The following is an 18906-nucleotide window of genomic DNA, read 5'->3' on the forward strand; positions in this document are numbered from 1 at the left end:
ATCTATTATATGGAATAAATTAGATATTTTTATGTTAATTCCCCTAAAGTTCTGGCAGAATTATACAATAAACCCCCCAGCCCTCTTGAGATGAGAGACTCTATTGATCTTTCAGTGTTGTTGCTGATAATAGAGCTGTTTCAATGATTCATTTAATCATTTCACCTTGGCTTAATTCTGGTGTTTCATATACATCTAAAAGTTCATACACTTCTTTTAAGTGTTCTGACTTAGTGAAGTGTAAGTTTTTGAGGCATGTCCTTATTATTTTCTGAATTTTATTGTTACCTTTTGTAATGTTTTCCATTTCTCCTATAATTGTTGTCAATTTGGATCTTTTCTCTCTTTGTTTTGGTTAACTTGTCCAAGGATTTATAAAGTTTCTTCATTATTATTGTTTTCTAGTTTTTCCCATTGTGAACAAGTATAATACAAGATATGATTTCTATTTTTCTGTATATGATGAGACTTTCCTTGCATCTTAGTATGTGAAATTTTTGGAGAAACTTTCATGGGCTTCTGATAAGAAATATGTATTCTGAAGAGTTTGGGTGGAATGGTATGTAGATGCCTGGAAGATATATTTACTTTATAGTGCCATTTAACTCCAATGTTTCTACACTTAATTTTTGTCCAGCTGACATGTGTTTTGGTGAGAGTGGGGTATTGAAGTCATCCTCTCTCACTGTTCTGGGATTAATCTGTGGCTTTACATATTGTAATTTGTTTTATGAAAATGGGTATATCCATGTTTTGTGGGAATATTTTAAACTATAATCTCCTTTCAGTAGATTATTCTATTAATCAGTATGGAGTTACCTTCTTTATCTCTTCTGACTAATATTGGTTTGAAGTCTAGTTTGTTAGACATTAGGACAGTTATGTTGGCTTGTTTCTTAGTTATATTTGCTTAGAATAAGTTTTTCATTCTTTTACCCTAAGGTGATCTCTATCTTTGATGGTGAGATTTGGGACAGTACAAAGATGGATCCTATTTTCTAATCCAGTCTTTTACTGGCAAGCTGAGATTATTAATATTAAAAGCGATTGTTATCCTGTTATTTTGTTTCTTTTTTATACTTCTTTAGAATCTCTTTTGATTAACTAATCTGCTTATAAATCCTTGTGTTTATCTTTCTCTTCAGTCCTATTTCTTCAATTATCCTCTTTAGAGTAGCTTAGGTATTAGAAATTCCTTTTGTTTATTTTCATTGTGTAAATTTTAACATTTTATTTAAGTATGGGTATAATAACCTATGTTGGCAGTTGTGATCTTAAATTTTTTAAATTTATTTTACATCCCAATCTTAGCCTTTTCCTCATCTCCTCCCAGTCCCATCCTCCTTCTCTCTTCCCCCACCCCTTCCTCCCCTATTCCTCAGAATAAGGAAATGCCCCCCACCTACCCACCCGAGCTCATCAAGTCTCATCAGGACCGAGCACATCCTCTTCCCCTGTGGCCTGCCTGGCAAAGTAGCCCTGCTGGGGGTGGGGGGTGGTCAAAAAGCAGTCAATGGAGTACATATTAGAGACAGGCCCCCTCTCCCTTACTGGAGGACCTACGTCAGGTAAATTTGTATAGAGGGCTTAGGTCCAGTCTATGCATGGTCCTTGGTTGGTGCTTCAATCTCTGAAAGCCCCTCTGGGCCCTAGTTAGTTGCCTCTGTTGGTCTCTCTTGTGGAGTTCTTGTCATCTCCAGATCCTTCTATACTCCCCCAACTTTTCTACAAGACTCCCTATACGTCACACAATGTTTACCTACGAGTCTCAGCATCTGTTTCACTGCTGGGTAGAGATTCTCAGAGGACAGCTATGTTAGGCTCCCATCTTGTTCTCTCTCTTCAACCACTACCGCTGTCTATTCCATTTCACCTTCTTAGTAAGATTTAAGCATCCTCCCTTGGGTCCTTCTTGTTACTTGTCTTCTTTGGGTCTGTGAATTGTAGTATGGTTATCCTATACTGTACGGCTGAAATCCACTTATAAGTGAATATATACTATGTGTGTCTTTCTGGGTCTGATCTGAGTTACCTCACTCAGGATGATTTTTTTCCTGTTCCTGCAAATTTTATGATTTCCTTGTTTTTAATAGCTGAGTAATATTTTCATTGTATAAATGTACTACAATTTCTTTTTCCATTCTTCAGTTGAGGGATATCTAAGTTGTTTTCATAGTCTGGCTTTTACAATTAAAGCTGCTAGGAACAAAGTTGGGCAAGTATCCTTATTGGATAGTAAAGTATTGTTTTGGTATGTGCCCAGGAGTGGAATAGCAGAGTCAAAGTAGAACTATTCTCAATATTCTGAGAAAGTTCCAGATTAATTTCCAAAGTGTTTGTATAAGTTTGCACTCCCACCTGCAATGCTGTCACTTGAGTTTTTATCTTAGCCATTCTGATGGATGTAAGATGGAATCTCAGAGTCATTTTGATTTGCATTTTCCCTGGTGACTAAGGATGTTGAACATTTCTTTAAGTGCTTCTCAGCCATTCAAGAGTTCTCTTTTGATAACTCTCTGTGTAGCTCTGTAATCTATTTTTAAAATTGGATTATTTTTGTTTGTTGATGTTTAATTTCTAAGTAAGCCTGTAGCTTACATCAAATTAAATGTAGAGGAACTTAAAGCAATCCCACTGAAATCAGGGGACAAGACAAGGCTGTCTACTCTCAGTGTATTTCTTCAATATAATACTTGAAGTCCTAGCCAGAGCAATAAGACAACTAAAGGAGATCAAGGGGATATAAATTGGAAAGGAAGGAGTCAAAGTATTACTATTCGCAGGTGATATGATAGTATATATATAAGTGGCCCCCAAATTCTACCAGAGAACTCCTACAGCTGATAAACACCTTTAGCAAAGTGGCTGCATATAAAATTAATTCAAAAAATCAGTCACTCTGCTGTATACAAACAACAAATGGACTGAGAGAGAACTTGGGGAAACAACAGCTTTCACAATAGCCACCTATAACATAACGTATCTTGGTGTAACTCTAACTAAGCAAGTCAAAGATCTATATAACAAGAAATTCAAATCTCTGAAGAAAGAATTGAAGAAGATGTCAGAAGATGGAAAGATGTTCCATCCTCATGGATCAGTAAGATTAACATAGTAAAAATGGCCATCTTACCAAAAGCAATCTACAGATTCAGTGCAATTCCCATCATAATACCAACACCCTTCTTTACAGACCTTGCAAGAACAATTCTAAACTTCATATGGAAAAACAAACAAACAAAAAAAACTAGGAGAGCTAAAACAATCCTATGCAGTAAAAGCACTCTTGAGGTATCCCCATCCCTGACTTCAAACTATACTACAGAGCAATAGTAATAGAAAATGCATGGTACTGGCATAGAAATAGACTGGTTGATCAATAGAATTGAATTGAAGACCCAGAAATAAGCCCATACACATACTGACACCTGATTTTTTTTTTTACAAAGAAGCAAAAACCATACAATGAAAAAAAGATAGCATCTTCAACAAATGGTGCTGGTCTAACTGGATGTCTACATGTAGAAAAACTCAAATAGATCCATATTTATCACCTTGTGTAAAACTCAAGTCCAAGTGGATCAAAGATCTCAACCTAAAACCAAATACACTAAATCTATTACAAGAGAAAGTGAGAAAGAGCCTTGAACTCATTGGCACAGGAGACAACTTCCTGAACAGAACACCAACAGCTCAGGCTCTAAGATCAACAATGAATAAATGGGACCTTTTGAAATTGAAAAGATTCTGTAAGGCCAAGGACACTGTCAATAAAAGAAAAGGGCAGTCTAGAGATTACAGATTACATCTCATAAAAAGGGCTAATACCCAAAATGTATAAAGAATTCAAGAAATTAAACACCAATGTTCTCTTGTTTTTAATGTTTTGACTATAAAATGTTATAATTAATGTCTTATGTAGATTTCTATATTTGGTGTTCTTGTTGTTTAGGATGGGCATCTCCTTCAGGTTTGGTAGTTTTCTTCTATAATTTTATTGAAAATATTTTTATACCTTTGATGTGATTCTCATGTCCCTCTTCTTTGGCCATAGTAGAAGATTTAGTTTTTATCATATACACAAATACAGGTGGACACGCGCACACACACACACACACACACACACACACACACACACACACACACAGAGAGAGAGAGAGAGAGAGAGAGAGAGAGAGACAGAGAGAGACAGAGAGACAGAGAGACAGAGAGACAGAGACAGAGACAGAGACAGAGACAGAGAGAGCAAGAGAAGGGAGAATTTTAAAATTTGTCATTAACCTTTACTGAATGATTCAATTCCTTTCTTGTTTTCAAGCCCTGACATCGTTTAAATGCGCCCCATTCTATTATTGAAGCTTTCCACTGAGGAGGTTTATCCAGTTTTTCACTTCTAGCATTGTCTCAGCCTGGCTTCTCTTCAACAACCTGATCTCTGTATTGAATTTTATTTTCGTATCTTAAATTGTCATCCTCGCTTCATTTATCTCTTTGTTTTTTTTTTCTCTTGAGTACATTTATATCTCCTTTGGGTTGTTGAACATAGAACCCTCCTTCTGACGAGTTTGTCTGGTGGTTCTCCCAGGTTGCTCTTCCTGAGGGCTGGTACCCTGGGAATAGTGACTACTGAAGGAGACGGGTTGCTGTTAGTTCATGTTAGTTTTGATTCTGCACTGAAACATGTGCACTGGAGAGTAGTTTGCTAGTTGCATCTTTCTTTCTTTCTTTCTTCCTGTCTTTCTTTCTTTCTTTCTGTCTTTCTTTCTGTCTGTCTTTCTTTCTGGTTTTCCTTCTTTCTTTTCCTTTCTTCCTTTTGCTCATGGCAGCTTTCTTTTCTCAAGGAAACCATTTATAGTACTCAGGAGAGGATTAACTCTCACTAGGTTGGAGAACTCGTTTTCCTCTGAGGACCTAGTATCCTGGGTCCCAGGCTCTATCCCTAGCTAGCTTCTCAAAGCCAGCTACTGTCTGCACTGACAGTTGTTGTCCAGGGGTCAAAACACCCCTACACGGGCTCTGCTTCTATGGCTGTCTGCTGGGCTTTGTGCACCTGAATGCCTTATTTTGATTTAACTCTGACCCAGTCCTTACCTCCACAGCCTCCTGCATGGAGTATGGAATTCCGTGGGCCAGGTTCTGTACCTGACTCATCTCGTCTATTCTCCCTGAGCCCACAGCTTCACGAGCCATGAAACACCTCCATCTCCTTGCCCTGGGTCTCCCCTTGTACTTATAATTTCACTCACAAAGGCTCCACTTGTGTGACCTAATCACTTCTCAAAGGCTCACCTGTTAATACCATTACACTGGGGATTAGGGCTCAACACATGAATCAGGAGACATTAACTTTCAGTCTATAATGAAAGATGTCACATATTCACATGTCTGATTTTTCATGCTTAATGCTAAGCAGATGCCCCTGGGAGCTTTGGAAGACAGAAGTTCATATCGTGGAGCTGTTTCTGAGAAAACATGGTAGACGGATGTTTGGGCTCTCTGTAGCCATCTCAGCTGAGGCCTCAATGGCTTCGTGGGGTCACGAATCAGAACATGGAGCTGGGCGTGGTGGGGCACGCCTGTAATCCCAGCACTTGGGGAGGCAGAGGCAGGCAGATCTCTGTGCGTTTGAGGCCAGAATGCTCTACAAAGCAAATCCAAGAGCACCAAGGCTGCATAGAGAAATGGTTTCTTGAAAAGACAAAAGAAAAAGAAAGAAAGAAAAAAGAAAAAGAAAAAAATAATTAGAACACAGGACACCCACTTTCACAGGCAACAGCAGAGGTGATGAGTGGCCTTCTGGTTGTAGAAGTTATGAAGTGTAGTTGTGGAGCTGAACTACCCTGGAAGCTCAGCCCACTGCCTAATTCTATCAGTAGAGAAAAGCCCACAGGTCACATGGGAAAACATGACAACAGGTATGTGCTTTCTTCTTGGATTTGCAAGAGAGGTTTCTTTGTTGTGCTAATGTGCTCTGGTGTATACATACCTTCTCTGGCACTAGTCATAGCTAAAAGTCTGAGAACATTCAGTGGTTTTGTGTCTCACTACATGGGAATGCTTATATGTACAGACATCCTTCTGTCAACATAGACGGCTACATGGGTAGGAATTGAGGCGAACAATACAAGTCATATAATAATAAGTCCCCACTACTCATGAGGTCTCTCATTGTCCCTAATTTTAGTACACACCATGCTTTTGATCTTGAGATTTCTCAAAATCTTGACTACAGGCTCTTCTTTTGCTTGGACTCATTTAAAGTGTATATTTGCCAGAAGCAGATGAAGTTAATCTGAATCAAATAGAAACGTGATCCTAAGTACTGGAGCATCAACTTTAAATAATTAGCTCATTCAGTGTGGTTTTTCTCTCTCCTCTAATCAATTTATGGTTGGTTTTTGTTGTTGTTGTTGTTGTTTGGGTTTGGGGTTTTGGGGTTTGTTTTTTGTTTTTTGGGTTTTTTTTGCCACTGAGATTAGATCTTGGGGTAAGGTCCAACTGATGGCTGAATAGTAACATCTGCTCTGACCCATACACACGATGTCATCCTATTTCAAATTATTTCAATATTATTCAATTAATTCAATATTCAATATTTCAAAATATTTCAATATTGTGAATTCACCTCAAGCTAATAGCATGCAGTTGTGAGGTCAGAAATACACTAAAAGTAGAAGTAAGTGCCAGAAAAGGGAACACTTATTCTGCTGGTGGGGGTACAAACTGGTATAGCCACCGTAAAAATCAGTGTGGAGGTTCCTCAAAAAGCTGAAAATACATCTACCAAAAGATTCAACTATGCCTCTCTTGGGAATACACCCAAAGAACATCTTATCATAGAGTTACTTGCTCATCCATATTCACTGATGCCCTGTAATAGTCAGAAACTGGAATCAGTCTAGCTAGCAACTATATTAGTACCCCCATGTCATTTGTATGTCCACCACTGGGTGGCACCAGCTGCCAGGTGTCAGATTGGTTGCACAGGACAATTTTGAGGGGGCTGTGTATGGCTTCCCTGTGCATCACTTTCTTGGAGTCTGATTTTCTACCACAGCTTTGCATGTTAGGGGCTCACATGTTTGACCATGTGACCTCTTCTTTCTTAGGCACTTTTGCCCTTTTCAAATCCTTTCCTTTGTCCTTAGAGGACTCAGTCACCCACTAGCCAATGGCTCGCTAGATTTGGTCTCCAAAAAGTAAAGTGACAAAGAAACTACACAGCTGGTCATAAAGACTGGAGTCCAAATGGCCAAAGGCACAGCTACTAAAGGAGGAAAAGAAGACATATTTTACTCCATCAAAAATAAAAATGTGCGCCAAAGAACGCTACCAAGAAACTAAAGTCCACCTTAAAGCAAAAAGTAAATTTACAAATCACATATAAAGTGAGCGAAAGATTAAAGAAGTCTTACTGTGCAATAACAAATAGCCTGGAATTAATTAGAATAATCTAATTTATGGGCAAAAAGGTCTGGTAAGGCCTAAAAGATACCCAAAGGACTAGGAAGGAAAACAGAATATGGTCAACATCATTAGCCCCAGGAAAATGAAGCCCTAAAAAGACCTAACTTCCTACTCACCAGGATGGTTGCCCCTTACAAAGGAAAATGGTGCTTCTGAAGAGGAGATGTGGAATTCTTGTTTGTATTACTGGGGCATAAAATATTTGCAACCGCTGTAGAAAAGTTAGGCAGTGCTTTTAAAAGTTATGCATTTCTCAAAAAGCTAAAACAACAACAAAAAAAATAATAGCAACAAAACAACAAAAAAAGCAAAACCACATGAGCATGGTGCTCACACCTGTAATCCTGGCACTCTTGTGCTCTTGTGAGTCTGAGTCATGCAAGGCTCTATGAATTTAAAACCAGGAATGGTATCATAGTAAGATCATGTTTAATTCAAAAAGAAAGAAAGTTAGAGTCACTAAGCATGCCCCAGCAATCTTATACAATACACACAGACACACACACCACATATGTATTTGTGCCCAAGAGAGTTGAAAGAATATTTTCATATTCTTAAGAATGTTCTTTCAAGCTGGTTGTAGTGACTCACACCAAGTGATCCCAGCACTTGGGAGGCAGAGGCAGGCAGGCCAGCTTGGTCTACAGAGTGAGTCCAAGACAGCCAAGGCTATACAGAGAAACCCTGTCTAAAAAAGAAGAAGAAGAAGAAGAAGAAGAAGAAGAAGAAGAAGAAGAAGAAGAAGAAGAAGAAGAAGAAGAAAAGAAGAAAGAAAGAAAGAAAGAAAGAAAGAAAGAAAGAAAGAAAGAAAGAAGAATGGTCTTTTACTGTTATCTCCAAGAGGTAGTGAAAATAAACCAAATATCCAATAACTGACATTGGGACAAACAAAATACAGTGTGTACCTATGACTGGGATCTCTGGGTCTCATGCTTGGCTTTTTGAGAAACTATAAGCCTGTTTATGGGAATCCCCTTTTAAATCTGCTTCTTCTACTGCCCGAGGCACGTGATGGCAGGGATCAGGAAATCAGCAGCAAGTGGTATCTGTAGTCATGCATTATGTAGAGCCATTCCTTTCAAATGAGCTTTTACTGAAAGCTTGCTCTGTGTGCCTGATACCAAAGCTGCACAGATCAGTAGGCTGTAGCCCCTCCTCCATAGTGGGTAAGGAAATGGCTGGAGCTATACAGGCAGAGAAAAATGTGGAAAATAGAGACCTGGCTCCTGCCTGGGGATGCTCATTCTCTAGTGGAAACAGACTGTAAAGAATATGAACACAAACAGAACCTTATATGTAAGCAGAAATGGAGTTAAAACAAGGATGGGTCTTCATACAAATGGTGAATATTAAGCCAAGTTTGCTTGGCGGAAATGGGCTGGGAATTGCAGAGGCGAAGAAACACCCAAGTTGTGGAGGGACAGATTCTGTGTGAGGGCTCAGGGCACTGCAGTGCTCGTGCCTGCTCCGTGCCTGGCTAACTGCCTATCTATTATGTCTCTAGGCCTTAGTTTCTCTAGTTTTGGAAATGAGGAGACTGGGTCATCTCTAGAGCTATTTAAGATTTTTTTTTAAATGTTGCTTTTCATGCTGTTATGGAAGACAGCATTTATTTAAATAAGGTAGGAAAGTCATGGGAGAAAGCATATAAACTAAATTTCTGTCTGACTTAGAGTCCTTATTGGCATCTGAAAAGGTGCGTTTCACAGACTTATCTTTGGAAGGGTTGTATAACTGATGGGGTTTTTACGAGCAATTGAAACAGGAGGGAGATGCAACCTCACATACCATTGATTCTGACTAAACGCTCCCATATTGTCTAAGTCCTTGGCATGATACACTTGTGACTCAGCCTGAGGTTACAGTAGCAATAGTTGTCCTGGGGACAGACAGCATTGTCATTGTTTTGAGACAGGGTCTCACTGTGTAGCTCTGACCGATCTTCGTTCCCATTCCTTTGGCCTCAGCTGGGTGCTGAGATAACAGACATACACCGCCATGACTGGCTGACACACATAGAAACACTGATCTCATGTTCCTTGCTGAAAAAATGCCTCCAGGGTGGCCACAGCTCAGTGCTCCTCCACTGGCCATATGCTGTCCTCTCTACTGCTCCAGTCCTTTCTCCTGCAGAGTCACCTTCTCGCCTATAGTGAAAGGTCATGTACACAATAACTATATAAATGCTCAGCTGGAAAGTAGAAAGGATAAGGTACTGGTAAGGAACTGAACATCTGCAGGAAGGCTCACTTCACAGCCACCAGCAATGTCAGCCCTCGGGGTCCTGAGTTCTTGTCATTCCCCTTCTCTGAGGTCAGCTCCTCGAATGACCTCTTCCCGGAGTCTCAAGATGGCTGCAAGCCCTGACCTGTGGGCTTCCTGTCTACCTCTACAGCCTAGGGAGATTTCACCCCAAAGTCCTCCATGGAAGTCCTGAGATTACTCTGCTGATCTCACTGAGGTCACATCCTCACCTCTAATCTAGTTGAGGTACCTGTGAGGTGCCCTGGTGCTGCCTGCCTATGGGCGGAATGGAATTTTCATTTCTGAAAGCATGTAGCTCTCTCCCTAAGTTAAATCGGCAGCCTGCCTTTTGCTCATGTATTTCCAAGACCAGCAAATTGTTTCAGGCCCACTTCCAGACACACCTTGGGCTTATCTCTCGTTGCTATTCTAACTTGTCTGAGCCTAAGCACTCCTGGCTAGTCAGAGTACTAGCTACAAGCAGGAATCATGTGGAAGAGTGCGGGTGGACACATGTGGTCAGAGATGCTTGGGCACAGAGAAGTGGGCAGCGGTGAAGACTGCTTTTCCCTGTAACGGTAATGAGGTGATGTCATGATTTCAATTCTCCAGGCATCTGTTGGGAGGCTCCTGTTGCTAAAAGTGGATGCCTGATTAGAGGACAAAGAACACAGGGCCTCCACTCATTTCTAACCAAAAAGGAAAGCCAGTTGGTGTCACAGAAGGTATGGTGACCATGGGAGGAAGTGACCCAATCACCTCGGAATTCATAATGGCAGGGAGAGGAACAAATGGGCATGCTTAGTCACACCCATTGGCTTTTTCTTTTTTTAATCTGAAGGCAGTAAATAAGTTTGAAGTGTGTTTCTAAAAGGGACCATCACTTAAGAAGAATATGTATCTTAAACACACACACACACAAAAAGAATGTTTACTTTGTAATCTTGGCTTGTGGTAATGAGAAGGCTGTAGGGAGTGTCACTAGGAACCATCCAAAGAGCTTTAGAAAGAACAGAAACAGATTCTTGAAGGAAGAGGACATAGTCAAGGCTGAGCATGAGATCATGAGCACCGATTTGTACCAATGAAATGTACAGAAAAGCCAGCTGGGAAAAAGTTGAGACTTGAAAAATATTAAAACTGAAGTGGCTCTTTTCTACCATTTTCTTGCTTATTTTTTTTTTAAGGGAGAACATGGACAAAGTGAGGAAAGGACATTAGAACAGGTAGTGTCAAGAAGATGACAGAAAAAAGTAAAACTATCCAACTGCCACTTTGCTCCCCCGTCCCACCGCAAGCCCCACACCGCCACACACACCTTTTAGAAAAGGGCTTTTCAACATGGAAGGCTTGCATTGCAGGAAAAAAACTATTCCAAACGAACAAATATCCCAGGAAGAGCATTAGCCCACCAGAATTAATTTCTGTAACAAAGGCAAATAAATGGCATCCGAAGATAAAGAAACAACTATCTCAAGTGGTGGGTCTTGGGGTGAGTAGTAGGCAGAACAATGACCTCTTTCAAAGACAGCAGAATCATAGTCCCCGAAACCTGTGGCTCTGTGACCAAATGAGCTCATATGGCAAAAAGGACTTTACAGATGTGATTAAGTGAGGCTCTTGAGATGGAAAGATCCAACCACCTAAATGGGTCCATTGTAATCACAACCGTTCTTATGAGAGGAAGGTTGGGGGTGGGGTCAAAGAAAGAAAAGATGATGTGAGCATAGAAACAAAGGTTGGGGTGATGCCTCTAGGGGCTGGGGGCATGAGCCAGGGAATGTGAGCAGCACCTAAAATCTGGAAAAGGGCAGGGGTTGTCCCATCAGAGCCTCTGGGAGGATCCAGCCCTGCCAACACCTTCATTTTAACTTGGTGAAACTGTTTTTTTTTGTTGTTGTTTTTTTTTTTTGGTTTGGTTTGGGTTTTTTTTTTCTCTTCAAAGCTCTACTGTGTTGTTTGAAGTCAGAAAGTCCATGAAAATATGTTTCAGAGGTACCAGGAGGCTAACACAGGCTCAGAGCTAGAGACGCACTGCAAAGATGAATGGTACAGAAGGACAGCAGTGAGCACATCCCAGGATTATGAGGTATTACCATAAGCAGAAACATGGCATTCATCATTGATGAAAATTTGCATTTGCTTATATTAAAGTAGGCTGAGAACACTTAGAAAAGTAGGTTGTCACCAGAAGCAAGCGTATACAAACACGGTGAGTCCAGTTTTGAAGGCTTATTCTCAAGGATGTGTTTGATACAAACAAACAAACAAAACTGAAAAAAAAAGCTTTGGATAAAATGCCCGATGATAGTAATTTGCTTTTAAGACAAACAAATGCAGACCAGGTCATGAAAAATTTAAGAAGATTGATAGTTGACTGAACAGATGTGCCAGTGTGTTGTCTAATAGAACAGAGCCATTTTGGAAAAACAGAAGCAAAAGGCAAATTAATCTTCTCAGATATTATTTATTAGTAATATGCATGGTTCTGTAAATAACAGCTTTACTACATGGGTGGGTCTGTAAAGTACATCCTTACTACATGGGTGGGTCTGTAAAGAACATCCTTACTACATGGGTGGGTCTGTAAAGGACATTCTTACTACATGGGTGGGTCTGTAAAGAACATCCTTACTACATGGGTGACTCTGTAAAGAACATCCTTACTACATGGGTGGCTCTGTAAAGAACATCCTTACTACATGGGTGGCTCTGTAAAGAACATCCTTACTACATGGGTGGCTCTGTAAAGAACATCCTTACTACACGAGTGGGTCTGTAAAGTGTGACTGAAAAGAATCTGTATTCAAAAAAGTCATCCTAGATTAGAAAACGTGAACAGAAGCTAAAATTATGACAGAAAGAGAATGACTGTAAACTCCGGCATCAGGCTTAAAAGTCGTGAAAGTACAACACAGACGGACGATGTAAGGAGACTGGAGTGGCAGGGATTCTTATCTCAGAACAGAAGGCATGGCGATTTTAACTGACGGCGAATGGAACTTAGGAGGAATGTGGTCCATTTTCAGCTCACCGTGGCGGCCGTTTTAGAAGCTGCGCCCGGACTCACTGCTGGTGGAGGAAGTATGGGGTTTCGCTCACCGCACCAGCAGAATGCAGTGCGAAGGGTTCGGAAGAAATACATATATAGAGTGTGTGCTTGGGTTAAAGAGAACAGCCTGGGCATTATGGCGCCCTATCACCAGAGATGTGAGGAGGACCTTCAAGTCTAAGGCTGGGGTGTGAGTATCGTCTTCTCTAGAGCACAGATGTATTCTGTTTGAATGTATGCTAAAACTTTTTATTGATTCTTTGTGAATTTCACATTATGCACCCCAATCCCACTCATCTTCCTATCCACCCTCCACCTTTGCAACCTCCCCCAACCCCACCCCTAAAGAAATAAAATTATACACACACACACACACACACACACACACACACACACACGCACACGCACACGCACACGCACACGCACACACACATATATATGCCTGTCATGGAAGCTGTAGTGTGTCACAGTGTGTCACACAGGGAATCCTTTTGTCCACACATCTTTACTTGCAAGTGTTCATTGCAATGAGTCATTGGTCTGGTTTGAGGCCTCTGGCTTCTGCTACACTATCTACACTGGATCCTCACAGGGATTCCTCTTGGATATCTTGCTGTTGCCCTGTGTCATGGAGATCCTGCAGCTTTGGATCTGCAGGACTGGCCCTTTTATACACTCTGGCAGATCATAGATGGGGTAGATGTTGAGGTGGGCCAGCTCAAAGCCCTGGATCTGAGCCTGGGCCGTAGCTGAGTCAGTCAGCCAACCAGCATTCCAGCACTGCCCTAGGTAGCTCACCCAATGCTTCTGCTGACAAGGGGGCAGAGTTGGCTCTACTGCTCTCATGACCTGAGGGCAGGGGTGGGGTGGGGGGGCAGGGCCAGCTCATCTGCACATTCACCAACAGTGAGGGGCACCTCAGCCATGCCACCCCGAGGCAGATGAAGGGTGGGACAGCTCTCCAGAGCTCATGCCCTGGGGCTGGCTCACTTGCACCAGGGTTAGCTCCACTGTGCTGCCCAGGAGAGGTGTAGGGCCCATTTTTCTGAGTGCTGCTACCAGTGAGGGCCAGAGACAACTATCCCATTCTCATAACCTCTAGGCCAGAACTCCCACCTGCCACAGACGGTGAGGAACAAAGCACGGGAGGGCACCATTCCCTTACTCAAGACACCCCTTGGCTGTTGAGGTCCAGGGTCAAGTCCCCTGCACTTATGTTCTCGGGGGATGCTCACCTGCTCCCTGCCTCCAGGATCAGCTTTACTCTGTTGCCCAGAACCAGCTCAGCACAGTGCCTCAGGCAGCAGGCCAGACCAGCGACATCTGTATGACCTTTGCTGGTAGCATAGACCTGGGACATCATCAGACCTCAGCTGCTGTAGGAACAAGGGCCCAAACATGGCCCTTGGTGGCAGCCTGGATCAGGCCTTCACCACAGCCTCTTCATATCTGCCTGTGCTTCACTGCCATTGAGTCTCCAGTTTCACCTTTCCTCACAGCGTACAACCCCCTTGGCTTTGCTTCCTCTTCCACCTCTCTACAGTGCACCCCATCTTTCCCATCTCTCCAAGTGGCACTCATGGCAAGTGCTTTGGTGTCTTTCTTCTGGCCATTATGGACCATGCTTGAATATATGTGTTTCCAATAGGCCCAAGATTAATTTTAGCATTTATTTCCCAGAAGGTGGCACTATGAAAGGTTGTAGCAATTCAGAAAGTAGGACTGAGCTGGAGGACTTGCTCTTCTATCTCCTGTTACCCTCCATCTGCTTGCTTTCCACTATGGTGTAAACAACTGCCCACCCCACCCCCCTATCACACCACCACGTCTCCATGATGTTCCTCCACAGCTCATGGGACCCAACATCTAAGGCATGACCCCTCTGAAACAACGAACCCAATTACAGCTTTCTCCCTTGAAGCAGCTTTTAGGTCACAGCGATGAAAAGTGACTAACACGTGAGTGTCAGTATTAAAAAGTAGACAAGGATGGGTGAGAACTGTCTCTTGAGGTTAGATCTGATCTACTAGCACACTTGATAAACAAGTGCTCAGGGTCTACAATCAAGACCGGGCAGAGTGCAGATCTTCAACTTCCTCGTGTCTAACTATGGGCAGAACCCTACACATCTCTGTGTCTGTTTCTTCACCTTTCAAATGTCACTAAGGCCAGGGTCTACATATATTACTACAAGAATTAGGTAAGGTAAAATATATGACGTGCGTACACTTGTTCCTGGCATGCAGTGGATCTGAGCAAAAACTGGCAAGTCATTATTGTTATCATTCAAACTTTGAATGTGTGGGCAATAAAAACACGGAAAGGAAAAAACAGTCACAGAGAGCATCATAAAGGCAAGAATCAGGGGGCTTTGCTGTGCATCTGAACTCTAGTTGACCATTCTTGGCCTTTCTGAAGCATTCCAACCTTTGCTCCTGCCGAGGCTGCCAGGTAGAGTCTGCAAGACCTTCATCGTCTGAAGCTTTCCCCTTCACATGGGCCCAGAACGATGCTCATAAGCTTTGGCTTTTACATGACATTTCTCAAAGTATTGCCTCATGTCTGGTACATGTCTCACTCTACCAACTTTTAGTGCTGTTTTATATATATGCCTTTCTATCTTCTACAACGTTTGGCAGAGTTTCATGAAGGTAGTGCTATTCCAAACTGAATGTAGCTCTCCAGTACTCACAGAGGATTATTTTCAGGGCTTTCCCTCCCCCCATGGGCATAGAAATGCAGATGTTCAAGTCCCTTTTATAGAGTGATATAGTATTTGCAGTTAACTCACCTACATCCTCCCCTAAACTTCAAATCACTTTGAGATTACTTACAAAACCTATTACAATGTGAATGTGATATAAATAGCCACTATTCTGTATTGTTTAAGGAGCCATTGAAAGAAAAATGTTTGTTCAGGTTCAGTTTAGACATTAGTTTCCCCTCACATGTTTTTGATCTGAAGCTATTGGCTGAATTCTTAGAAACGAAGGCAGTCTACCCAACTGAAAATAGGGATTAGGCTAAGATAATGACTCGAAGTTTTATAGCTTGTCTTGGGGAAAGTGATGGCACATGTAATGGCAGGGATATATACAAATGAGATGTTATTTAGACTCAGAAGTTCATGGGTTCAAACTTGGGGTAGAATGAGTTTGTAACTTACTTTGGCTTAAGTTATAAAAAACATTAAGAATCAATTCTTTGTTTCTTTTGGTCAGTCTCTCTTAAATCAAGCATAATTTTATAATGTATGAAATTATTCAATACATTACAAGACTATTTCCCCATGAAAAAAAATTTTTGCATGTTCTGGCCATGTGAGGTGGTGGTAGTAACATTTGTATCTTTCCAAAGTGAGCACTGTGAAATTCTTAAAATTCCCAACGCTCATGTTTGGGTTGCTGTGTGATTATGTGGCATCCCGTCAGAGCTGTGCACTGAGTTTAGGTATGACATTTAATGCTTGTGGGTCCCTGGAGTTCCTATGTTTCTTTTCAGGGTGATAAACTTTTGATGCAACCTTTGGGAGACATGACCATCAGTGGGCAACTCTGAACTCTCATTATACTTGGGCTTCAAAGACAGCTCAGAAGGAGAAGGCAGGGTGAGCTCTCACACTTTTCTTAACCACCCCCCCCCACCCCCCCACCCCCCCACCCCCGCTTTGCACATAATGATGTCTGTGCTTCCTGGACTATCCCAAGTACCCACACAGGAAGAGGAAAATAACATTATGGGGATGCTCTATGATTTCAGTCAATGTGGACTACAGAATCAACCACTAGATTGACAGGAGTAAAAAGAGGACCATCAGCCTAACACAGCGTGCAATTATTGTGATTGAAAATCAGAAGGGACACTCTAAAAGCATCAATTTAGTTTGGAGAGAACAGTGGAAACCAGCATGCAATGTATCACTTATCTAGACTTAAGTGATGTTTTTCGTGACTCTGGTGAATGTAGGCTCCAACAACTGAAAGAAATAGCCAATCAGGCAGAAAATGTTAAGTCTCATCACAGGGACGATCTGGCCATGTTAACAGTCAACAGACAATAGAAAGCAGCCATGAGCGGAGCTCAGAGAGGAGTGTCATGGGGTCCCTCACCTCAAGTGCCTGGGTCAGGCTGCCTTGTTTTGTTGACACTGGTGTTAAGGAAAAAGAAAGTCATGAATCTGGACGCCGTTCCTCCTAATATCAACCATCTGCCCAAACGTAACCTCTTTAGTTCCTGGCTGCTGGTCAGCTTTCGCGGCTCTTTCCTTCTGTAGTGATTATGAAGCATCCTTAACCGGTACTCACCAGTGTCACAGCACAGTGGTTTGGAGGCCGGCTCCCTAGTTCTTTAATGACGGGTCCCCTTCCCTGCCATGCGAATTTAGATAGTGAAAGTCCAAGAGGGTGGCCAAGGAAGTCCACGTTCCTTGTGGAAGTCTCCCAAATGAGACCTGTTTTGAGAACAATTTTTAGGAGATTAGAACAAAGAGTTGAACAAAAGGGTGCAAGGTCAAGGTTAAATACCTCTGGCTGAATGGGGAAAGGGCCTGAAGGCTGTTTTTTTCAGGGTTCCTCCACCTCCAGGAGCTGGAAGGAATCACTGCTGCACTAACGCACCACAGCTGTTCAAACAGAGGTGCTAACCTCAACTGTCTTAAGCAAAAGTGGCTGAAAAATAATGTTTGAAAGAAGCGACAAGATGCTATCTCTAATTTGGAAGAGTTATGCAACAAAGGCCGATTAGATGCGCAGGAGAGTCAGAGACAGGCCTCTGACTATAGCTATTTTGCTTAAGTTTTGACTGTCCTTTGGTTTGATGCTCATAGTGGGGTTATTCCCACCTGAGTCTGTGAGATCAACTGTGCATTACATAGCTAATTCAGGAGAGAGTCTAAGAGATTTGAGGGCAGATCCACAATTATCAGACTCTCTGTTCTATTACATGCCTAGAACTGGACCGATCCTTACACCATTAAACAAAAAGGAAGCCTTCATTTTGTCAGCTCTGTTTCCACATGTAAGGAAGCTATAAACAAATAGAATGTAAGGCTTGGTTAGGGTTCTCTCTTAATTTGTATGTGTGCATGATTACGTATGTAGGCATATGTCATATGATGTGGTCCTCAGGACTAACATCCACATCCTTTGATACAGGGTCATTGTGGCCCAGAGCTCACAAATTACATCACACTGATTGACCAGTGGGCTCCAAGGATTATCCTGCCTTTCCCTTGTCAACACTCCATCACAAGCACAGGCCACATCCCCATGCCCAGCTCTGTCCGTGGCTGCTGGGGAGTCAGGTCCTCAATCTTGTGACACTAGCAGTTGACTGACAGAACCATCTTTGCAGCTCTTGGTGGAGGCTCTTGCTGCACAGTCTTCAGGACACGGATGCATTTGGCTCCCTTCTAGTTGTCAGACAGCATTTTCCAATGACCTGCACCCTTTTAAGGATCAGTTCAAAGTGTCTTAATTGGTGGCATCTTGGGCTGAGTCCCTGTCATCTGTCTTGGTGTTTTCCTCACCCCTATCTTTTCTGTTGTGGTGTTCAGTTCACGAGGGAATGCTTCAAACATTTATAGGCCCGTGGCAGAAGACCTGGTGGAGTCAGAGGATGTGGAGTGGCGGATTTGCTTCATCTCTCATGAGGTTCCTGCTGCTTGGAGATGGATGTGGAAGTCAAGTCAGGAGGGAGGGCGCAGCTCATTCTAGAGTTCTGCTCTCTTTCCTTGTAACCGCTGTGCAATGTACGTACGGGTGGCTGGTGAAGACAGAAATCCCCTCACTTCAAAGTTCTCTGGCTTTTGTCCTCAAATCTCTGTCATGATTTCAAGCCAGTTTAGATGAATGTTCTGCTGCTGGGATTTTCCATTTGGCCTTGTGCAATGTGGTGGTTTGTTTTTTTTTCCCCCTTTTAACTCTTCCTTCTTCGGATGCAAGACATGTTACAAGAGGTTAACAATCCAGCAGTCAAAAAATAAAAAATAAAAAACAAAAAATAATTCTGTTCCAGGAGGAACGGTTTCATCAACACAGCTGGGCTCAGCAAAGTTTGTCCTTCTCCCTCACTTCGCACCGGCTAGCAGAGCACACTTAAGATCCAGGAACTAGAGCTGAGGACCCTCCCTCCCTGCCTGCCTG

General features: G+C 42.2%; 1 long non-coding RNA gene across 3 annotated transcripts in view; it reads right to left on the reverse strand.

Annotated features, from left to right (window-relative positions):
• The window catches only part of LOC311589903, an 80852-nt gene that overhangs the window by 34334 nt on the left and 27612 nt on the right, over positions 1-18906 (reverse strand). For all 3 annotated transcript variants that reach the window (XR_014776685.1, XR_014776686.1, XR_014776687.1), the window contains one exon: positions 17068-17213. This is a non-coding gene — a long non-coding RNA (uncharacterized lncRNA). The remainder of the gene's footprint in view (positions 1-17067; positions 17214-18906) is intronic.

Source organism: Acomys minous, assembly GCF_964271855.1.
Source record: "Acomys minous genome assembly, chromosome: 2".
NCBI classification, from domain to species: Eukaryota; Metazoa; Chordata; class Mammalia; order Rodentia; family Muridae; genus Acomys; species Acomys minous.